Raw genomic sequence first — 25,753 nt, forward strand, 5'->3', positions numbered from 1 at the left:
AATTGAACCTGCCTGCATTGAATTATTTTGTTATTTTATACGCCACAGCAAGTGACTAACAACAAAACCCGCAGCAAAATCTAAACTAAAAACAGCAGCTCTGTGCCAGTCTATAAAAAGTCTTCTGGCTCTCTTGCCAATTAAGCAGCAATTGAGTGCGAAGTGTTGCAGCTCACAGACATCACCCAAACTGGAATGTTAGTTATTCAACCTCGCCAGTTCAGCTTCTTCAGCTTGATGAAGAAAACCAAAATCACTTCTGAATTAAAGACTTATGACTTATGAGCCAGATTCAATGCATCAGTGTCAAAGAGGTTGGTGAATGTTTTACTGATTGTGATCTGGAATATGCTCAGAACAGTATGAGGCTAGCACTTACCACAGAGTGCCAATCCTGCTAAAGACCTGCAAAAACAGTTTTTAAATTTACCCAGCAGTGATCCTTCATATAATAAATTTTATATGGTGCTCATACGGATTCCTAAAATGATGTGTCCGTTGCAACTCAGTTGTGCTTAATGGTTATACGAGATGAAGCAAAGAGCACATGTTATTATGCAGCTGAAAAGCAACAGAGGCACACAAGTGCACAGAAAATCCAATATTAAAGAAGCTCCCTGTAGTAAGTAATATGTCAGGGAAGATGGTTAAAATAAATAAATGAGCAGGCTCTTCCCTGCGATGTTATTCCGGCTTCGCGACTTAAACCAACATTTTGCAGTTTAGAGGGTTTTTTTAATGTTAAAACATGTTTTGCTTGCACAAAAGTGCTCAGTGATCAAACGGATAAGTCAGCACTTTGGAGTCATTTGGAAGCTAATGACGTCGTGAAGCCTCATGCTTAAAAAGTGTTAGGTTTAATTCCTCCGGTAGGATTAACATCTCGTGGTTTGATGCTTCCACCAGCTAGTCAGGTTGCAGTTTACATCCATTTCAGTTCACACTCGTATAACCTACAAGTGGATATGTGGTGAAGACATGGAGGGAATTGAATACAAAGGTATTCAAGCATATTTGATCATAATCAGCATAAGAATTTTTGAGTTATGGCCAAAAATGTATTTTGTTATTCAAAAATTACAAATGAATCAAAATGGTTTTCAAGAGAGGTACAACGTTAAACCATAATAGTGCAAAAATGTTCTTTACACCCTTTCTAAGTAAAATTATATTCCAATTTTTAGATTTTAATGTCTGGCAGACTTCAGTTGCTTGTATATTAAGTATTCATAATTACATTTAATAGAAATTGTGAAAGTATTTTTTTCTGTATCGAGACATTTTGAGACATTTATTACGACAGCCATCCAGGCCTCCAGATCCCTTCAAGTGTCAACAGTTTTCTCGTAAATGAATATGCACATTGCAAGTTGGATAATATTAATTAAGAATTTTAAGGCCATTTTTCGTGTTTCTCCCCAGATACATACAGCATGAGGATGTTCCCTCATGGCCACATGCACATCAGAGCTGTTGCTGAAATCCTACAGTAAACACCAAAGACTATAGAACCACCACTATGTCAATTACATTCTCCTACACAACTACCCGTGAATGTAGCACAGCAACATCATTTCTGTAATAAGTACACCCTTATTAACTCTAAAGCACCTTTCCAGCTCGGTGGTCTTGATTTGGGAGAACACTTTGGAAACTAAAACGTTTGGTAAATTACTATCAGAGAAACTTTGAGCTGTAATGAACTGTCCATTATTCGTTGGCTTGACTTCTAAATGGTCCACTTAAGAGCAACTTGGCCTGAGCAGACTTTGTAAATGTAAACCCAATTCAAGGTTTGCTTTTCATTTGGCCAGGTTGCCTTGGCGATTGCCAATTTCAGTCCTGCTGAAGAAAACATTTTTTATTTTTTTATTTTTAGAACTGGGTCCTACTCTTTGTTGATGTTCTCTCAAGAACCGATAGTGTTGACTGCAAGTGACAAAACCCCGCTTCCAGTTTGTGTGTTTGCTTTCAATTTCAGCAAACCAGCTTGAGGATTTTCTCGTCAAATTTCCAAGTCGAACCAAGCTCCCATCACAACTTTGGTGCATAGCAAACTTTCGCTGCAGTTCTCATGCCTGTCAACTCGAAGAAGTTGCCCTCAAACTGTAATAGGATCACGGCTCCGAGCCACTTCCACATGATTGATGAAAGATTAAAAGGATTGTTGAGACTGAAGGCACATTTAGCTCCCCGCTGAGGTCCAATTTCTTGTCCTTGTGCTGGCAGTGGGACTGCCACCATGCAGATGAGGAGATCGCTGCAGCGACTGCCGATAATATAAAAATGGTTGTGAGAAAAAGCACTGGAGACATGGCAACATCGACAAGCAGGCAATCATTTGTAACCGGACCGTTCTCTTTGCACGGGAGAACCAGTGTCAGAAAAAGGTCACAGAGGTGAGGTGAGAAAAAAAAATACGAATTTGAAAAGAAAAGGTAAAAGTGTGAGGAGGAGGAGGAGAAAAAAAAAACAGAACGACGATTGCTTTCAAATGGCTTGTGATAGTAGTGTTGATTTCTGCTTTAAGTGATCATGAACATGTTCAACCCCTCGGGGAACACGTGACAGCTTCTTGATTGAAGACAAATTACCTTAGACAAACCCAGTTATCATCCATCTTTGTTAACTTAGCTCTGTCCTTCATGCACTAGTACATTTATGTTTGATTTACAACAGGCAGCATACAGGGATCGTGTGGGGGTTTTCTTTAAATTCAGGAATGTTGACAGTAGGATCTAGAATTGGCCTTTTAATTAAAATAATAAGATATTACATATATTTTATATATGTTTATATATTGTTTTATATTTTTATATGAAGGTTTGTAAGCTTAAGCCTTTTTTTCTCATGTGCAAAGAAAAACATTTCTGCCGACTGTTCTTTTCCGCCACATGGTATTCATGTCACACTGAAGCTATAGGAGCCCTGCAATTAGTGGTCAAACAGCAAAAAATAGACCCTGTAGTTGAATGAAATGAGGTGGGAACTTATTATTTTCAAATACCAGGGTGTTCTCAGTTGTGTCATGCAAAGATATGGGGGCGTTACATATCTTAGCACTTTTAATTGCCTTCCCCCCATTACCGTTGGACAGATTTATTCAATCGAAACACTTTTTATTAACGCTTTTTTATTGACTTTATAAAGCTGCAGTATATTGCGCCATGTGTCATTGCGGTCACAGTGTGCAAGGTGTAATGGTCGAACACAGCAGCTGGCTTTTTTTGTGTGTCCCAAACAGAAACGCTGGACGAGCTTTGCCCTTGAAAATCTGTCATCCCTGCGACCTGAGCCATTACTCTGCAGAGGCATATGATTAGTGGCGACCAACAGAGATAACGACTGCACGTCCATCAAAATCATGTTGCAGCCCGGCGCCCTGACGGTGTTGTCTTAATATGAGCTGAAGTGTGGTGTCAGGGTCCGGGGTCAATTCACTGATTCAGCAGTGCATTAAGTCAGTGCCTAAGCCAGCTCACCACTCGTGACATTTATTAATACGTGGCCCTAAGCAGAAAATAGCTGTAAGATGTCACCAGAGACACCCTCAGAAAGAGGGCCATTTGAAAAGTAGCGGAGCTTATGCACTGATGCATGCAAATATAGTGGATACTGTACAAATGAGATGAATTATAATGTGGGCTTAGCTTGCAAGAAATCACACACACACACACACACACACACACACACACACACACACACACACACACACACACACACACACACACACACACACACACACACACACACACACACACACACACACACACACACACACACACACACACACACACACACACACACACACACACACACACACACACACACACACACACACACACACACACACACAGGGGTGGAAACTCACACAAACATTATCATAAAACTGTAAGTGGTGCAACAATAATCTTTTTCCATCATCCGGCTTCCTTCAATTGTAGAAGAAAGATTAGATCCTCGTCGAGTCATCTGCAAGTGATCGAGACAACTTTAAGAGACAATATCCACGCAGCGTGCTGCCTCTTTGAGGCGGAGAAAAGGGCCCCTGATCAGAGTATCGCCTGAATGTGAAGGTAATCAGGATTAAAAAAAATTTTGGGGTTGCACAGATCCCCCCGCTGAAGAACACTCAACACTCGAATCCATCAACTATTATCTGCCAGGGAGCGGCATCTGTGGTCTGACCTCATCCGCTGCACTGTCCCTCACAAAATGGCTGAGTTATGACTGGCACAGAGCGGAGCCGGGCTGCTCGCTTGTAAACGAGTGTGCGGTGCGTAACCGAGTCGTCATGCGTGTCACGCACTGCCCATCATTACTTTTACAGGGGTTGATTTGAGTCACAGGCCAACACGCGGGTTATGATGCCTCGGACCGCGTACACAGTGTGTATTATAAAAAAAACAGATGTATTCCAAAAAATACAACACTGAGGGCAAGTCTGCGCAATGTCAGTAAAGACTTACACTATAATGTAGAGAAGATTATGCTGGAGCAACAGCAAGATAAAGCGTTTTATGAAATGTCCTCTTTAAAAAATGTTAAATGGTTAGGAGACTTATTATTATTATTATTATAGATCTTATTACTGTAAGTTACCGTTAACATTGAAATCAGTAAATGTCCTCATGCAAAGTTAGAGCTGAAAATTCTTTCATTTAAATTGCCATTTGGAAATGCCTTTGCATTAGTATTCATCATACATGTGCATGTCATGCTTTCTCACATTAAAGCTACACGGAGGGACGATCAGATAATCCAGCTTTGACTGTTACCACCTATGCTACAGTCTCCAGACACCAAGTGCAAAATCCAGTTATTGATCCTCACAATGTCCGTATCATAACACCACGTTTGAACACGTTCTTAACTTCACAGTGGTCCTGTAAGGCCTCGCAGCTAATTACATCAAGTCTTTTTCTCTCGTTTAACTCTAAAAGCAACGCAGCAGGAGAGAGCCATTTAATAATCATACATTATTTAACACCGTATCAGTAAACCCCGGCATCACACCCAACACACCAAACTGGCCTGTTTGCACTGCATTGCATTTGAAGTAGCTCAGATGTGTCTGAGGAAGTGGAGATGGGATGCTTAGCTCTAATCCGATCCTACCTTGCTGGCTTATGCTTGCAAGACAAGGACACGTTGAGATTTAATTCTTACATAAAGCTTGAACATAGCCTAGCAGGAGTCAGCCTAAGTCTCGCAGGCTTGGTTATTCCCATGAGGTCTTGGCTCAGGAAAGCGTCCTGAACTCCGGCAGCTTCAACTCTGGGTTTGGCTGTTCGATTGTAAACAGCGATTACAAGCATTTCGTTTTTCGCAAATAAGGAGGAACAACTCATCGAATCCAAAACTCTCTGAACACATGAACAAGTACTACAAGTAGACTTGGAACTGAGGGGCCCAGAATTTGCCACGGCCCCTCCTCACCTTGAATGATTTCATAGACCAATTTCGACTTCATATTTCATCACATTGCTCGAGCATCGACCGCGTGTTTTCCACTTCAAAAACATTGAATTACAACCCAAAGTCAGCCCAGTGAAGTGCCGATCTGCTGCTACAAGAATTCATGTTAATGTTAGCCAAAGGTGAGCACTTCGAAAATCATCTTTCAACCATTAAAACGGTCACCTGCTAAAGTAATTTCAATACACAGCCTTTGAGAATGCCCTCGAACCAAGCATTGTCTATTATCCTTGCCGTGCTTTAATGAGCTTGCGCTCACATATTTTGGATCATTAATTTAGCACTAACCCAGATTTTTACATCAATATTGATATGACTACTGGGCAACATTTTTAGCAGCATTTGAGCTTTTCCTCATCATCTTCCCTGTTAGCATTCAGTGGAGAAATTAGGCTATTTCATAAATGGTTTGGCCAAGAGACTCTTTGCTCCACTCATGACAAATTGCCTTGCAAAGTGTCTGACGGTGGTTTTTCCATTTGTGTGAATCAAAACCTCAAGCTTAGGCGTCCGCATGCGAGCTCTCAAATTAGTATACCAGCTACCAACAGATATAAATGGTTTTGAATATGATTTCCTTGGAATGATTAACAGCTCTTCTCATATTTTACATCTTTCTGCTTTCAAACTGTGAGGGGGTCACTACTTATTGCCATTCCTGTCAGTAATTTCCTAAATTACAGCCAAAAATACCCATTACGGAGCTCAGTGCTCTTTGTTTCTGAGCAGTTAATTGTCATCTGGGATTAATAAGGAGTTTGACATCAGTGGGTGATAGAAGAATCCTATTGATGTCTCAGTTTAAGATGATACAATAGAGGGGGGGACGGGAGTGTTTAGTAAAATCAGCTATTTTGAATGGTAGTTAAAAAAAAAACTTAATTCCCTGACTATCCAATTACATTTTCAGTCATTTATAGAAAGTATTGTACTGCAGCTATTCGAGGATCTGATTTTGTATTGATTTTGATATCGATAGCTCTAAAGTGGTTTTGAGGCCCTCCTCTTCCATTCATGTGCAATTGCCAATATTAAATATGTAACTTAAGGAAAATGGTCAATATCTCATTGGCAGAAAACTACATACAAAACTATAGCTTAACCTTTAATTATTCAGGGAAGGTTGACTTCCCCAGTTGAAACTCATTCCAGCCTGCAGTAGGTGGATATAATATGTGATCAATATACTGTGGACAGTATGTACAGATATCCAATGTTCAGCCATTCTCATTACTACGACCCGGAATAATGAATATTCTGTAATACAATTCAGTGGAATAAAATAAACCGCAGTCAGCGGACAGGTTTTAAGATGAAGTTATTTTGGACTGTTGTATGCAGCAGACCATCTTTATATAAGATTACATGCAAAGTGAAGCAAAGTCCCGTCTGTGCGTGACTGCTGCTCCATTGCTAAAACTGTGATGGCAATAAGTTCTGCTGTGGTTTTGTTCCACCTATTACATTTGATTTCACAACCAGGGCGCAGCAGAAAAACAAACAAAGTACTTCCACAAAGGCTCTGAGATTGTCAGAAAGGGCTTTAGCTTTTCACCTTTCAATCAGTTCCCCTGCATCAAGTTCAAACCCTTGAACAAATGAAATTTTCTTGTATTGACCACGAGGCACAGAATGGCAGACCTACAACAGCATCTACCACCATTTCACGTTTTGTACCAAATCAGCACCGATGCAGAAGAGCTCTATTCTACTCAGTATTGACCAGCGGAGGCTGTGTTTCCGCCCACACGCTTACCGCCTCCGGCAAAGATTGTGTGAGATGACCCGACTTGTCATGCGACCCCATTCAGGGGCAGCACCTGTGAGTTTCCTCAGAGAGCCGCGGCGGCTGATAAATGAGTCTGCGGTGATGAGCAGCTGATGGAGTGGGAAGCAAAGGTCATGACGGTTGGGGTGGCTCCATTCCGCTCTCTCATTTCAATCTGGACCAGCAGCACCTTTTTGCAAATGCCCAATAACCTCGGCCAAAGGTCAGCTCGGTGGAACCGAAATCCATCATTTGGTTCGGGCTCTGCCTTTTCTATTGTCCTCACTACAAAAAAACGCAACTTGTTGGTTGAAGCAACGTCAGTGTAAAAAAAAAAAAAGAGGGGGAATTAAATTTAAATTTAGTGCACTGTGCGTCTGCCAAATTAGGTTGCATGCTGCTTGCGCTTAGGTGTAGCCGCTAACTAACAAGGCCCCACAGGGAGGTTAGTAGCAATAGATGCTGGAAGCATGCTGAGCAATTGTGTGTGGGGGTTTTTTTGTTTCTCAATGTAAATTTCTTTTTCACATCCGTGCACCCATTGAGTTTTTATCACCACTTCACCCACAGGCATTAAGTATTCTTCAAGAGTGCTTTCATTATCATAAAGCCTCTAATTTTTGAAGAAAAGAGAGCTACTCGGGACAAAATAGGGGATCGCACAAAGGCGCTTTGTCAGCTTCGCAGCATTGCACCGGTGATATCTGCGCACCGCTTCTTAGCATTAATCTTCCTCGGTCATTCTATAGTTTTTACACGTGTTCGTGAGCATGTGGATGAGAGCCAGAGAGAGAGAGAGAGAGAGAGCGAGAGGAGGTGAAAAGGCGAGGGAGAGAGCAATTTGTGTGGCTGTGCAGACACCTTCCGGCACATATGGACACAGGAGACAATTGACCTGAACACTGCCTGCACTCACCCATACTCACAACAGAAGATGGTCTTGATAAAATGTCATCTTTCAAATGGTCATGTGGTCACCTATGGCCCCGTAGCCGGCCGGCAGCCCAGATTGGAGGAGGCAGGTGTGAATACTTTTGAGGATAATGCCCTTTGCCGAACTCCTGCAGCAAAAATTTGCATCACAGAGAACGACGGCAAAATGTCAGTGGTCAATCAATGCGAAAAATCTTGGCTGCAGAATATAAAGCGCAGCATATCCACAGTGTTGATAGGAAATGTACTGAAACGACCCCTTGTCCCCCAAGAAAATAGTGAAAACTGATTTGCTTCATTGAGTTAGTTTTTGGAAGCGAAAAAAAATGTGAGGGGCAATTCATCCATGGAAATTAAACATATCCCCGGGGTAACATGTCTAAATATGCGGGGAAAATTGTTTTTTCTTTTTCTTTCAGTGTTTTTTTCTGGCAATGCAAATGGAACAACATGTAGTTAGCGGAGGCTGTTCTATTTTCATTTGTTTGCATTTAAATATAAAATCCGACTCGGGGCAGTTGAAAATTATTCACAGCATTTACAAAAGTGCCACAGACTATACATGATAACAGTACAGAGCCATTGAACAAAGCCGTTTCACAATGGCCTATTGAATTCTGCCCAAGTTCAGAACCTCGGGTCATCAGGGAGCCCTGCGTGTGGCTGGCTGCGCATCCCAAAGCTCGCCGAGTACAATTGTTTGGCTCGGTTCTTTACTTCATTAATGCACATGAACTGCTCCCAGACACCCGTGTCAATGCTAATGAGCATATTAGTTTGCTCCGAGGCCAGCCGCTGTCTTTTGATCAACTTAATATTGGTCGACGACGCGGGGAACCTTGCACCGAGAGGACAGAGGGGAGAGGAGGATCTTGGATGTGGGGCTTCTCTAAGTCAAAGGGTCGCGTTTCCTCCGCTCTCCTCTCACCACACCTGGCCAAACAAACCAGGTGTTAAAAAACCAGGCATCTCCCGCGTCTTTCTTTGTGCACCAAAGCGAGATTGAGTAATGTCTCTTGCAAGCGAATTAAACGAAAAGTGTTTTTTTCCTACACGCCCTTTGGTGAAAAAGACGCGGCCTGTTCTCCGTTTAACGGTGCCACAGTTCATTAGCCTGGGATTTTTAAGATGTGCTTTTGCGGAATGACTTCGCCGCCTCAGATGTGTTATACTTCTGTCTTGAAAGTGACAAAAAGAAGTGCTTTTGTAAATGTCTTTGTTCAGACACAGAGCGAACTGCATGTAAAACTCAGCACTCAAAAACTTTGTAATAATTAGTGAACACTTCACAAGCTCCAAACCTTTGTGATCCTAATATGAATCCCCAAACCTTTGCGGAAAAATAGTTGAAAACAGAATTCGAATTTTCTATTGTGGATATCGGACTTTCCAGCTCAAAACTATCGTGATTGCATTTGCTTTTTAAAAAAATCCACTATCGGCCAACCTCTATTATAGTGTATTATTACTTGATACAGATTGATTACGACTGCATTAGAGGAAAAAAAAGTCCTTTCAGAGGGAGTGAAATACTCAATTCTTTGAAATCAGCCCACACACTCAAAAGAGCAATATTGCCATAGGTGGGAGTGAAAATGCACCCGGAGCACTGTGCAGGGCACTTAGCCAGAAAATGACAGATCCATCTCAGCTACTTAAAAACACATCTCATTAATAAAAGCAAAAATGACTGATTACTCACATTGCACTTAATTAATTTTACACCCACTCGCGTTCACAGCTGCAACCACACACACACAAACACACACACACACACACACACGCACACACAATAAGTGTGCGAACAGTGATGACCACAAAGCAAAACAGACTGTCTGCCTCACACTAACTAGGGAGTTCAGAACATACTTGGCTTACATCTACTGTGCCAGTCCTTTCACATTCTGACAATCTGTCTCAAGGGCACTTAGTGAAATATGGGGTTATAATTGTTTGGAAGCTGTTAAGTTGGATACTTTCACGTCTTCTCAATGTTATTAAAGTCCTACTGTCTGTGGCTGGGGCTGGTCACATACATAATAGAACAGGACAGACGTACAGGCGGTGATGAGGACAGACTGTATTTATGGACAAGAACATTCTTATGTTCATCAACTTCATGCGCCAAAACCAGTGGCGAGCAAGTGTCCAGTGAGTAAACAGCCCGTAACTGAAAATGGAATGGTGCGGGAGGGAGTTTAAGACAAAAGGAGCCGTGGGCGATGACAGATGGGGGTGAAAAAGCATATGAATCTGGCCGGGATCACACACACATCCATCCCCACCTGTCAGAGAGTGACTAATTTCCAAGTGGGAGCCGGGCACTGGCAAGCCAAGTGCCTCGGGTCAAAAGAGCCACTTGGGTTACGGCGGGGTCCTCTGTACTGGCCGAGACATAATGGCTGGGTACTTACATGACACACCATGCACACCGCCTTGTTCCAGAGGCTGCCCCAGCAATGGAGCCACATATCTGATCAATCAAACGCCGCCAGTTGTCACAGCTACAGCACTGGCCATTTCGGGGCTCCAACTCGAGGCCCTCCCGCCGTCCTGGAGCAGAAAAGAGAAATTGTGTTGGGTGACATTTAGATTAATTTTGGGACAAATTTGGGACAAGAGTAAAAAAAAGAAAAGATATAAAAAAAAAGGTTGCGTTTAAATGAACTGGGGTGAAACGTGATTATAAGCTGGAACTGACTCGTGATTGGTCGAGGGTGTGTGTCAGCGGGACCTCGCTGCTGCGGCTAAAAGTCTCTCCTGATCTCCTGAAAGTGACTCAAGTAATACCAACGTCCTTCAGTCTTGCTCATCGGGGGCAACAATGTTGTGCCTAGTGTTTCTCTTCCTCTACATTCTCTATTGGCATTGATTTAATTAAATATACAACTGGCATGCTACTACTGTTTTTACTGCACCAGCTCGACTCCAGATAACTGGTCAAAGCATCCAACCAGAAGCCCCACATGAAATACCACAGCCGGTGTCTGGTGCTCCTTCATAGCTGAAGCACCAATTCACAGGACCGCTTCCATGGTGTTCTACTTCCTGCCAGGGTCTAAGCACCAAAGTCTCTTCTACCTGCTCTCATTCTCAGTCGTTGCTCTGCAACTCTTTCCCTTTTCAACGAAACTATCCTTACTGCCAGCTTCTTCTAAAAGCAATGGCAGCGCGGTTACTGCTGCTTCTACTTGTTCCTACTATTGTGAATACTAGTGGAAGTGTTTTATGTCGTCAGTACACGGATGTTAGTCCAAGCACTGTGGCTCTTGTATCAGGTCTCACCATCAATCAAACTGTATTTGGACAGAACCTTTCATAGAGTTTAGTGCAGTTCAAAAAGCTTCACAAGTAACAAACATGGAAGTGAATGTGGAGGCACTTTTTTCTAAAAAAGACCTTGAACTCCTGTGATCTACCGTGGCTCCGATTGTACATTATGTGGACGAAAGCCTCCGTCAAGTCAGTAAAATGCAGGTTCACACCACTGCCGTAACTACCTCTGCTATGCATGCTCCTTAAACTACAACTCATAATGCTGACAGTGGTTGCCGTAGCAAATGTTCCACTGTCCCTCCAAACAAAATAAAGAAATACAGCTTCCGAAAATGATGAAAAAATAAATAAGTCCACGTATACAAAATGACTTTAAGAGACATTAATTTGCTCAGTGCGCTCTCCTCCAGCAGGCTCTTCCATATCCACAGGGATCTCATGGAAAGTCTAGACTGTGGAAATATGAACGCAAAAGACAAATAATAGCATCAACCAAGTGCTTCCCGATAGTTCCACTATCTTAAGTAACTCAGGCTTCTATGACGAAAACAAACAAAAAAAAGGGAAGATTTTCAGCGCTACCAGAAGAAGAACGGGATAATGATCTCTTAGGGGTCTTGTGACCAACATCGCAAATAAACTTGAGCTCTGGATTATAGGTTGCTCTCTGAACTGCGCTGAAATTACATCCTGCCCTCCACCTTCCTCAGTCCTGGATATAATAAAAAATAAATAAATGTCTGACCTCTGCTCTCATTATGACAAATTGCTTGTAATAACGGTGATCCGGTAAGTAAAATGGGTATTTAAGTTTTAACTTGGTGCTCAAAATATACAGTATATTAATCACGATAAATATATCAAACTGCAGGGGATTTTACCGACTTTGAATTAATATCTCCTTTTTGTAGTCAGGCCTTTTGTTGTAGTCCTTAGTGCTCACATCATTGATGTCTGTTTTGATCTAACAGCCCCAGACGAACCTGCCTACATTGTGAAAGGCCTTTGCTATAAAAGTCTAATAGAGAAAGGTAAATGGCAACTATAGCGCTGTCAGCCAAGACATTTGTTTAAGGGGGGGGTATATCACTTCCATTAGCAGCCACCGTATTATGCTTGAAATTCAGATTTACCAGTAGATAATATTGTATTTCTTCACCCTCGACTACTCACCCATTTACACAAGTGTATTCACAGCTATGGATAAACGGAGGGAAAGGAGGCCGTGGAACTTTGAATTGTGTAGTTAAGAGGTGAATAATACTGCTGCCAGCAAACACAAATCTGGAGTAATTTGGTATGCTTGCAGGATGATGACAGAGTGTGGAAACTGAGAAAGTGTACAAAACTATGACAGCATAATGCCGTTAGATGAGAACTTTTACCTCTAAACTGTCACGTCTATAAGACATTCAGGCTTTTTTTTTTTTTTTTTTTTAGCTGGATGAGTTTGCAGTGGGTTTTTTTTTATCTCAGTGGTTTGAATTTATTTTTTACCAAGCTGAGTTGATAGATTTTTAGGGTTTGGACCCTCAAATGGTGTTAAAACAGATACCACCTTCCTGAGCCAGCAAAGTTACTAAAACATTGTGACTTGAAAATATTTCCCGCTCCATGTGACAACAGCCTGGTAAGGTCTCGGATGGTCATGCCGTCTCCCGACAAACAGCGTCTACGCCTTTTGTAGTGAAGGGATTACGTTCCCATTCCCATGTCCTTTATGTCAACAGCATTCGCTGATCTCCAGGAAATTGTTTTCAGGGCTTTTCTGTGCGTTTCTACAAGCGTTAATGCTGAGCGATATTGATTAAAGTATTAAGGCATCATTTGGAGAAAGGGCCACGGATTCCTTTCAGGTGTAAATCACTTTCTCGTATCATGGGCGGCAGATATTCATCTGTAACCAATAAGAGCGCCGGAATAGTCTGTGCATGATAAGGGATTGTTGTGAATGCTAATTTTTAAAAGCTGATAAGTTGAGGGACAAAATTGTGAGCGCGATACTGAAGATGGTCTATAGAACAGGACGATTACCAGACATGGATGATATTTCCTTTTGCAGTGGTCCAAAATATCTTTTCCATCGGACGGCCAATGAAATTCTAATTCGGGCACTAAGTGAAAACAGGTGGAGCACTGCTATTAACCTACAGCTCACATAATATTGAGGAGCAACGTATGGAGGAAAAAGCCCATTGTGTTACAAATAAATGTTCCCTCAGAAAGAAGAAGAGCACAACGACGACGACGACGACGACGACGACGACAACATAAAAAAAGTCACGAGGGCAGCCCCGCCCAACCAAATGTGTCCGTCGCGAGGTTGGCAAAGTCACGAGGAGAGGGCAGGACTATTTTGGACTCGGACAGAAAATCCAACATCCTCTAAACCAGCCTGATAAGCCTGTCTGATTCCAAGTGGTTCCCGCGGGTGGAGCACGGGGGCTCGTCCTGACAGAGGGGGGGGTAGGTCCTGCTTCTCGTCCAAATCCTGGGGAGGCGTGTGTAAAGACGAGGGAGCAGCTGAGAAAACATTTCACTGGAGACAGACAGTCCCGACCGGCCGTTTCCCAACAGCTGGAATAATAAATGTTCTGATTTAAGACGGTTTAAATGTACCTCTGTGCAACACAAATAATCTTGGACTATGTGGACCAAAGCCTGTGTTATGTATTAACTCTTTAAATCATGCAATATCAGAGGCGGCTTTGTGTAAAATATTAGCACAAACAAAAAAATACACTATAACCTAAAGCGGCAATATGTAATGCTCAGCTTTTGTATAGTTTGGCAACATTTTTGGTGATAAATTGTCACCGTTGTTGACATCTTGTCTTCCAACCCCCCCCCCCCCCTGAAATTTGAGCTTTTGTGAGTGGTGCCGTTTCTGTTTTCTTTTCAGCAACGGTTGCCATCACATCTCATGTTAAGTACACTGTTCTGTATTCATGCTCATATTTATTCAGGACAAGAAAAAGCAGGCGGCTGTCAGAAAAACACAAGCACAAGGTTTCTTTCTTGTATTTTTTCTTCTTTTTTTTCACAGGGTGTACAATATTTAAAGGTTTCACTTCTTAATCTGGCGAACTGGATATAAGACATTCCCTTATTCTGAAAAAAACCCTTTCATCTGGTTCCAAGTAAACATGTCATATCAGTGTGTCAGCGTGCTTTTCTCTGTACTGATTTGTTGAAACTACACTGGTTAGGGGCATTTTTGTATTTTGAATGAAATAAAGCATAAGACAATCCTGCCCATCATCAGTATATTTCCACCCTCCCACGACACATTGAGATCAAGTCAAAATTCATCACCTCGGCAGCAAGATGTGTCGACACATTAGTGCAATCAAAATGTCAAATTATTATGGTCTTATCAAGTAGACATCAGAGAAATTTAACATCCAACAGACAAAACAACCACGCAGCTCTGTAACATGAGTGATGGTTGAATTAGTATTGTTTATATGAGTTATAAAAGGTGCATTTTCGGGTGAGGCGTTGAATGTATAAGTCACCAAATAAACGCTCTTCTGTTCATACTTCCGATTACACACAACTGTCCGATCGAACTCACTTTCTCCCGGGTGGTATCGTGTGCAATTGCCTTTTTCCATTTCATCTACAAACTTGATTTCTTTAAACAGAGCATGTTCTCCAATAAGATCATCAGTGGTCTATTTCCGCAGCCGCACAATTTAAAAGGCCGCATTAGCCAGATGGAAAATGGACACGGAAGGCGGACTGATGGGCCAGGGGGAGACTGAAGGAAAAACTGTCACCAGGGCCTCTTGATGCAGAAAATGATGCGCACGTCGAATTCATCTTCATCAGGGTGTTCACCGCGAGTGCTGCAAACCTTTTAACTCGCCTCTGATCAACGGAGATGACAAAATACTACAGTATGTACTTGTCTAGGAAAATCGTGGAATTAAGTGCTCTTTTTGGCGAGTGCATTACAGAACTCTTCAGAGAGTTAAAAGGCAAATTAAATGTGAGCGCTGGTTTTAAATTATTTTCCATGCAAAATAGATAATTGGGAATATATTCAGCGCCTGGTGTTCTTGTAGGTCAGGAGGAGTCCATGGCTTATTAAACTGACCAAACAGACATGCACAGTGCAAAGAGGGAGAAATAAATATATACGATAGCGGAGCCAAAATGTAATTAAGGGGAAAAGAAAATGGATTTTTCAACCTTTGTCTTGATGATCTACTGTTTGCCGATATTTATGCATTTCCATTCATGCAGCATGTTAGCTAGGGCCGGTAGCAAAAGGGACATCCATGAAAATGATGTGGCTGAATGTCAAATCTGGATCATTCTGTCAAATATGGTCGTAAGACGGATGATTCTTCGAATGGTGCAATCACATGAAAGGTTATTCTGCTTTCTGAGGTTATAATAACGAATTTTAAGAAGAAGAAAAAAAGAGTCCACACTTCTACTTGAGTAAAACTATATTATGTTATAAACTCCATCCCCTTTCCACACCACCCTGTCCTCCCTTCCTGCACACTCTGCTGCGTCTCTTTGTCTCAACAGCACAACAGAGGGCATTTGCATATCATTATTGTCATGTACTTGTAATTGTGTGCATCGGAGGGACATTTTGCTGTGATTTAAGCACTGGCTACTGAGGGAGATTTTCTTCGGCTTGGGCCCATCTACAGCTTAATCTAATGTGGAACAAAAATCCATCTTCTGCTTCCAGTGGTTTAGGATAATCACCGGCACCAGTCTTTGGTTGTAGACACATCAGTGATCTCCAGAGCACAAATAGAAGGGGGGTGATATGATGGAGGCAGGGGAGGACAGAGAGAAAGAGAGAGAACATGCGGAGGGGACGAGGAATCTGAGAGATACTGACAATGAAAATAGAAAAGGGGGATAAAACCTTCCAAGAGGTATCTTCAATGCAGTAGTAGAAATTGTTTGAGTACAGGTAAAAATAAATAAAACCTGTCACCTCTGAAACCTCATAACACCTCAGTATTATACAAAACAGAAATACTTCAATTCATTCCTTATACTTAAGGAATACAAATTTCCGTGTTGCATATATTCTATGTTTATCAGGTAACGTCCAGCGGTGGTACTAAAATTAAGCTCAAAGCCACTGTAAACAAATCAATCAAAGAAATGCCACACGTGCTCAATTACAGTGTCGTACAGCCGGTCCTGCTTCCTAATACAGACGGCGTTGCCTTGAGCATATCTTGTTTTGCACGAATAGTCAGAGTTATTTAGTGTTATTGCGCGTGGCCTCTTTCAAGTCCACCGGCAGGTGATCTCAGTTCATTGTGTTGAGGCGACTCTCACGAGATTAATCTGCCAGCGATTGCATATTTAAAACGCACGCACACACCTCCGTCTGTTCAGACAGGGCCGGCTGTCTGTCTCGTGGAGAGTGGGGCCTAGAAGGTCGAAACCTGTCAAACTTTTCTGGGCTTCACCCACTGCACCCCCTTCAATCAACAATTTTTTTCTAAGATATCTGCCTAAAAAAATGTACTCTGCCTCACTGGTATGGAGGTTTCTTTGAATCAGTAAACATATTGCCCAGCGGTAATGGACGCTGCTGCGCAAGTGTATTCGCATGGTTACTATTATGCTGACAGTATCGGCCCCGCACAGCACTGACAATGAAGCCGTGCGTGGCTGGCGCAAGTGTGAAATACAGATCGGCGTGGTAGTATTACTGCGAGTCCCTCGGGGAGCCTCGCTGACCTTGGTCTTATCACTGCGACCTCATGCATGATTGATAAATAAAAATGAAACCCAAGATTTCCTCCAAAGCCGAGGCATCTAATCTCATTATGAGCTGGTGCCTTTTTTTGGCAACAAAAAAAAGAAAGAAAGGAGAATGGACCCGGTCGGGTGTCGGGCTGGTGAGCCATTTCATTTTGCAGCGCTGTTTACGCAGAGTCAGTCAGGGAGTGAGGGAGTGGAGATACGAGACAATATCTCTGCCGCTCCTCTACAGCGAAAAAGACAATTGAACTCACCGATGAGTCAATAAATATTCCATCTCCCTAGTAATACAAAAAACATGTATTGGCTCGCGGTTCTCTCTGTCATCCATGTATGATGCAGAGTAAAGAATTTGCTTCATGTGGGGATTTTAAACATGCATCACCACTTTGCCTGGAGAAATTTGTTTACAGTTCAGCTCATGAATTATTAAAAAAGAAAACAGTGTTTACCCTTGATATCACAAGTCCCCCCCCTCCCCCCCCCAAGCTACAACTCAGCATTAAATGTTGTCACCATAAGTGACACACAGTACACGTGTCACCATGGTAATGGGGTTTTCAGCTGCATGAGCCCGTAGTATTAGGGTTGGCACTTACCCGGTGCTGCAGAGTAAAAACAACTGAGGCCTTAAATTGTAGCCGAGTAGAACCTTCTCTTAAAGCTTAACGTTTGCTGCAAATTCCGTCTCAGTCATTGTATACATCCACAACATGTAAAAAGAATCGAATAGCTGTATAACATTATTCTTTCTTTCATAACAAGGGGGTATTGTTTTGAACTGTTAATCAATAATTTTCCGCAGCCGGTCTGGAAGCGTTTATTCCTAGATTCTCATATTCTTTTCCCAGATAACCCAGATCGCTGATAACTTCACGAGGAATTACTCTGCAACAGTGTATGTGGCTTTTAGCCGTCCATTCGTATGACCTACAAAGAGGGTTTTACCGGGCAGTGTAACATAAAACCAGAGGAATTGTTTTCATTTCTCTGTCTATGGTCCGCCTGTGAGTGATGATTACCGTGTAATTACTTCCATGAGCATATCCCCTGACACAAAACCATGTGCGGTGTATTATTTCACGGTGGCGCACCGAGGTAAACTTTTTTTCTTTTTGGTACGACTAAAGAAAAAAATTATTTTCACTGGCACCTTCAAATGCAGATGCACTGTAGGACAGAGGCCGACTGCCTGATGTTTTCGCTTCAGTGGCTGAACACAAAAGGTCATTTTTCGCCCTCTCGCTGTGTTCACACCAGGCATGTTTGAGGAACCGCACGCCGCCAAAAGCGAAAGATCTTATTTCACAGGTTGTACAGGTTAGCCAAACGTCAATGTGATCACGGCATATAATGTCATGTGTCAGACTGAATATCACAGCCAAGTCTTTGTGTCTTTTGTTATCCAAACACAAATCCAGATTTTTTTTTTTAAAAAAGAACAAATTTGAACCATCTGAGATTTACTGCACCCAGATAAGTAAACCACATCATGTTTTCCCCACTGGACGACCACAGGGAAATACAACATTTATTTAAGTCTGTCCTATTTTTGTCATTGTATTCACACACACAAACACATTGTAACTTATTATTTCCTCCTCTAGAAATAATAAAATAATTTCTTTCAAAAAAAAAAAAAGGTTTGTTGTATAAATAGTTATGTATTTGTTTAGCCCTGTGTCTCACTGTCCAACTTATTAATGTTATTGAAATTCTTAATTAATCTTCTATAAAAGTTACAGTTCAGTGCAGCAATGATGAGCAACCAAACTTTAAGCCGCTCCTCTGGAGCCCCTGATACCATCTTTGCTTTTTGCACCTTCCCATTAATGATATATAAAACTACCAATGACCTGTTTGACTAAACATTAAAAAGTGTCTTCATTTCTACTAACAAATGCTGTTTCATTCTCGTGGCTGGAAACTAACAGGAATGTGAAGTGTGAAATAAAGCCTCTCTGCCAGAGAATACATGACAATTATAGCTAAGTTTGCAAGGATGAATGAAATAAAAATGTTGCAACGTATAAATGACTTGTAAATACATTGGCCCTTGGAAATTACCTCAATTCATGGATAAATTTGTCTTGAAACATAGTCATATTTTCATCCAAGTTACAACGATGAACAAACACAATCTATTCCAATTCAAAACACACAAATCATCTGCCCATACCGAATCGATCGTTGAAACAAATATGTGAACCCCAATTCTACAAAAGCTAACGGGAGTCTAGAGTTCGTTAACCTGGAGTCGTTTGTTAGCGCTACTTCGAACAATCAACCATTTTGAGTTTGCCGGTCACAAGAAGCAAGTGCTCATACGAAACCTCAATCTCAAAAGACTTAGATTAAGGAATTGTTGATTTGCATAGGGCTAAAAATGAAAACATACAGGTCATCTTAAATAGTGTTGAAATCTATGAGTCCGCAGTCAGACAAACTGTTTATTAATAGAGATAATCTTGTTCTGCACTATAGCTACTCTAACCTACACCCTAAGACAACTCCATAGGCACAATGCAGAATTATCAATGAGGTGGAAAGGGAAGCCCTGTGCAACAGTTTAAGAAATTCGTACAGTACATGCCTGGGATGTGCCATGCAGCACCACTCACCCTCTCTACAATACTGTGGGGAAAAGGTTCTGCTCCTTCAGAAGCTCCGACCCCCCATTCACGCACACGCATGGTCAATTCAGGATCCATACAGCGCCTGCTGCCCGAGCACGAGCACACGAACGAGCACAAACGCCGCTGATGCCGATTGGCTAGATACAAGTAAGTGTTGTCCAGGTAGACAGGCTTTCTTTTCTTTTGCCCATTTACAGAGCCAGTGCTGTGTATGGAAACCAGAGTTCTTGTCAGCGCACACACAGAATGGACAGCTAGGGGACCGCGTGGAGATATTAGCAGAACTGTGTAATGCATTAGAGGGGCTAGCCCCACCTTTGATGCAGAAAACCAGGTCCTTTCAAAGGGTCCATTTACTTTTTTCCTGCCACTTTACCCAGGAACGAGAACATAAAAGTAATCAATATTTTTATTTTCTCACTGCGTCTCCTAACGTCTGTTAGGAGTGTGACAGCACGGCAGGAAATGGTTCAGCAGCACTGATGTGTATATACTGTACCGTACATGATGGATGATGAGTACTTTGCCCCCTATGACCTTGTTGGTGCTAATGTTACGTATATTCCCATCCTGACCCGTTGCAATTAAAGAGGCTGATCTCACCGAACATATCCTCCCCATCAGTCCAGCACTTTCCAGCGGAACAGCAGAGGCAAAGGTTCCAACGAGTTGACGAACATTCAAGTTGCCAGAATTTTTTATTTAAGGGCACAAATGATCCAACAATGAAAATGATGCACATTTTCAAGTTAAGTTGCCAGAATGAACAACAAGCAGAATATTCCACATGCAGGGACGGTCGCCCATTCGGTTCACTATTTGGAGCGTTGCTGAAACAGAGTTTGACGCATTTCCATTCATAAAGATAATAAGGACTTTACAGCTGGACAGCGGTAGATAGTTAATCATCAGGTTCATAATCCAAAAGTTCCCTGAAACGGTCACTGAACTGTTAAACTGAACTTATGAGCTGCCAAAACGCAAAGATTATCCACGCAGGTGCCAGCAGCGAATCGGCATGGGACCCTGACACAAAAATTATTTTTTGATATCCTGTACTGTCGGCAGAGTAATAACTCTGCTGACAGTACAGCAGAATTATTACACTCTTATAATGTGAACCATTATGGTGACATATACTCTAAAGTGTTACGAAAAAAAACAAAAAAAAAAGATAAAAAGGCGTAGAGCTTTTTGTTATCTGATAGATTCATGAAAGGTAATATCCAGTATGGAACATTGACACGCAAACGCTCACCCCGGGTCCTAATTAATACATATTTGATGTTAAAAATACTAACCTGTTAAAAAACGAATACACTTCATGTCTAACACTCTGGCACAGCAATAATTTCTACCTTTAACAGAGAACAGCGAGGCCTCTCATATACTGTAACAAGCGAGTGTCGTGTAAGATTGATGCCAGGGAGGTTCATTCCAATCTTTCTACAATTATATATTTAACATTCAGTCACCGGGTGCATTCAGGCAGCATGGCACACATCCACAATGCATCTGTAAGCGAAATGTAGAGACCGTCCAATGATGCACTGGATTAGCGTGTCGTGTGGTAGTTACCCTAAATAGAATGTGACACATTCAATAAAGAATGAGCATTGTAAAGCATGGACATAAGTCTTGGGGCTGAAAAGTAACACTGTGTGGGAGGACCAAAGTCCCACAAGTCTCACGTGGGGGATGTGCCTTTCCATCGCTGAGGCCGATGTGATACACATCTCGATGCACCGATCCGATACCTTAAAAACACACGTGAAGCAACTGCGATGTGCGATACGATACATTGGGATTCAACACAATGCAACACAAACTATGCAGTGATTCTATGCAAAGCAATATGCTACAAATAGTGTGATTCTAATTCTTTGGTTCTTTTTAAGCAAAGAGTGACATTTTATGACTTCACTTATTTGATTCCCTGGTACTGCAAATCCCTAACTATCTTGCTCATGCCTTGACCTAGACCTTAAACCGGTCTGTCCCTAGTAGGCAAGACATGTTTTGCAAATTGCAAAATTTGAGCAACAATGATTGGTCAGAGAGAGTTTTAGAGTAGACAAAAACAATAAATGCATAGGGCCTCATAATTATAGATACAATAAAAGATGTTAGAACATTCTATGTTGCACCAATACAGTTTTTGATTGAGATTACTGTAAATTTTTTATGCCAGTGCAATGATGCAAATCTGTAACTCTTAGCATCCCTGGACCAACAAGGTTGCTGGTTAAGTAAAAAGTGACGGACACTTTGTTGGTGATAACGATGTGAATTTTAAATCTCAGACAGGAATAATGTTAAGCAGTCGACTTTTGATTATTCTAATAATTCTGAAGAATGTGTATCTAATTTCTCTCTCACACACACACCCTGCCTATGTGCCAATCCTAAAAATGTATGTGTGACAGAGCAAATCTGCTGCCCCATCGTCTAGGAAGTAAGTGCCTGCCCTCACAGTTTGGTGGGTCGTCCATTTACCAGTCAGCCAGCCCTGATTCATTTGAATTAAACTTGCATTTTCCCTCTTTTAGAGCCAGCTGTACCAATTCAACTGCTGTTCATCAATGCCACAATATGTGCTGCCTCCAATTTAGTAACCTCTCATGAGAGGCTCTGGAGCTTTCTAATTATAATAAACAGCTGAAATTTTTTTTTTTCTCAACTACTACACGTGTAAGTGGGAAATCAGATCGAATGCATGTGACTTACATGCAAATTTTGTTTGAGCTGGAAATGGAAATTTGTCAACATTGCCTTGTCAAAAATTGAATCTCAGTCACAGCCTGAGACATCACAGCAAAGACGGTGTGCATGCAGCTTGACTGAGCCAGCAGGGGCACCGAAGACAACAGCACCGAATGGAAAGACACCGAAATACATTCCGAACTCAGCTGGAGGAAATGTGCTTTTCCCTCGCAGTTACTTTGCACATGTCTTTGAAAAAATCTCTGCCATTTCTCACTGGTACTGTGAAAAAGCTATGGCCTGTGTTCCAAACAAAGGATGCAGAGCAGTCCACAAGTGAGCATTAAGGTCAACGGTATACGCAGGCAAATGTTTTATCCCGCTCTTCGAATCTGCAGTCACATAACCTGCAGTTATTCGACAGTACAGTGGATTCATTTTGTGAAATGAACAAAGTCTACAATGCATTCAGTCTGACTGATTTTGTTGTTACACTTGGTCACCACTCTTTAGTGTTGGAAGGATAGAATTCTGTCAAAGACAACCTCCCGGAAATGTCGTCTACAATGACAAGTTGCTGTTTGGTAATTTTCAGATGCTTTGAGAGACATGAAAAACAACAACTGTATTGTGAAAATGTTCCAAAATTTCAGCAGACAGGGATAAACCCGTTGAGCCTGTCGCTAACACCTCCGACTCGAACCACCTGTACGCTCGCTACCGTTCACAGGAAGTGAACATTTGACACGTCTCCGCCTGCAGTAACCTGTTATCACTGCTGGTGCCAAAGAGTCTCCTCACTACTCCCCATTCTCTTATGACATTTCAATCTTCTCTCTCTCTCTCCGTCAACACGAAGAGCCGATGCTCATCTTACAGTTTACAGTAAAAACATCTCTCTCCTCTTCTCAGACGTCTTCGGTTACCGACACGCACTGATCTTCAGGTTGTTCACGGTTTTTGAAACCGTTGAAATGTTCCTGTACGCTTCAAATGCATTTAATAAAAAGGAATATGTTATGTTTGAATTGTTAACTATTGCAATTTTTAAAAAACAAAGTGGAATTAGGACTGTGCAGTTGTTTGACTAAAGTTGGAAACATGGTCACAATCTGGCCTGTGACCTCACAGTGAAGTTGACCTTTGGGATATAAAATGTCTTCACTTTTATCCCATCCTACCAACGCATGACCTTTGAATATCAAATCCTCATCACCTAATCCTTAAATCTAACTGAACATTTGTGCAAAATTTGAAGAAATTCTCTTCAAGGTGTTCCTGATGTAACCCTGCTGACCTTAATGTGACTATAACGGAAGGACAGACAACCTGAAAACATAATGCCTTTTGCCCAGGCTGCCGCAGATGTGGAGGGATTAAAACATAATTGTAAAAAAATAGCATATGTAAAGTATTTTTTTTTAAAAACCAAAAACGTTTTCTGTAAGTGAAACAGCAAATGACATGTCTCTACTCTGCAGTGTATGCACTTTGAATGAGAGGTTAGATAGGTTCCAATATTCCTCCTGTTCTAACTTCATTTGATTTGACTAGTTCAACTATGAATTTAATGACTGAACATCATGAAAACGACCACTTTATCCAATATCACTGTGTATTTCAAACAAAAGACAAAAAACATGTCAAAGTTGTGAATGTCATTACGACGACAGTAACTTATTGCTCATCTGTCATTTTTCCCCCCCAGAGCATTTAGTTATTTTCTGCGAATAGCCCTTTGCAGAAAATAATCAGTGTGAAGCGGGTCAAATGTTCCAACACCTTTTAACTGCAACATTGTCATATCCTGACACTTGCATGAAAGCACATTTTCGCTATTCGTGTGCTCGTCTTCCAGGAACCTGTCATGTCTAAGCACTAATTAGAGTTTGATGTAGTAGCAGCAGTTAACAGTGTAAGTATATAATGGATCACTGTGATATTACGTGCAAAACACATTTTTGATCAAAAGCAACACCCCTTCCCAAAGGAAGGTCTAAACCCGAGGTGCTTTTTATAGTTTACTTAGGCCTTCTTTGAATAACTGTAAATCATAATGTGGCTACAGAGTCATGTTTCTGGCGACGAAGACTAATATTCCCTCTCTTTTTTTACTCTGTTTATGGTTACCACCAATTATTGCTTACAATTTTTTTTTTTTTGGTGCAGGGCAGGTTGTGTTTAACTGGTTTCTACAACTTTTTTTCCCCAATAAAATCTGCTGCCTGCTGACAATGAGCCAAGAAAAGAAAATGATGAAAGCAGCTAGATCAGGTGATTATTCTCTGTGAGGGTTGTCAACCCACATGACCCCTTTCCAATTATTTAATTTGATCTTTATACGGTAAAAATATAAGTTATAGCAAGAATAAGTCAAAGGGAATCAACAGTACACTGAGATCTAATCTGACCTGTACTGAAGAGTATGAGGACGAGAGTAGTTTAAATCATGACACTTTTTTATAATTGTTATCCCCTTGAAGAGGGTTAACTTTCATGTGTATTTCATTCGCAAAATGAAAAGGGGCACTTTGACTTTGGACATTTCGCAATTTCCCAAACGTTACTTTTATCAAGTTGTTAAAGGTCCCATGGCTCCGTCAGCTCACTCAAAGCCCTGACCTGAGAAGAGCAAGATAAAAACCTAATGTACTCTTTGCTATTGTATCTAAATTAAGTTGGAAACAGACATTTTTCACCTGCGTCTTGCCATGACGTATTGTTAAATATTTGTCAGTGGCAGTACTCAACGCCAGACAGTGTCTTCAACTTCATTCTTATTACAGGGGGAAAAAACTGCGCCGTATAACATTCGAGCAGTAATGTCATTGTTAGAGCTGATGCCAAAGTGTAACTAAGTAATGAACCCTAGGTGCTTACTGCATGAAGCACTTTGCGCTAATGGATCCTTTTTCATTTAATACAACGTTGTACTGCAAAATGTATGCGTAGCAACAGATGGGATCTTGAGATTAAATCAACATTATTGACCTAAAGTCACATTAATAATTTATTCGTATCATCAAAACGGCAGAGGGAAGTACCAGTGTTTTTTGATATGATGGGACAATGATGGCTTCGAGAAATGTGAAGGCTGCAAATCAACACAACAAATACTCACGCTCCTAAAATTGCTTCTGCACATTTGGTGCATAGTGTAAAACCACTTGAATGGTTGATAACACTTGAGAAGCTCTGTATAAGT

This window comes from Scophthalmus maximus, chromosome 11 (assembly GCF_022379125.1).
Source record: "Scophthalmus maximus strain ysfricsl-2021 chromosome 11, ASM2237912v1, whole genome shotgun sequence".
NCBI classification, from domain to species: Eukaryota; Metazoa; Chordata; class Actinopteri; order Pleuronectiformes; family Scophthalmidae; genus Scophthalmus; species Scophthalmus maximus.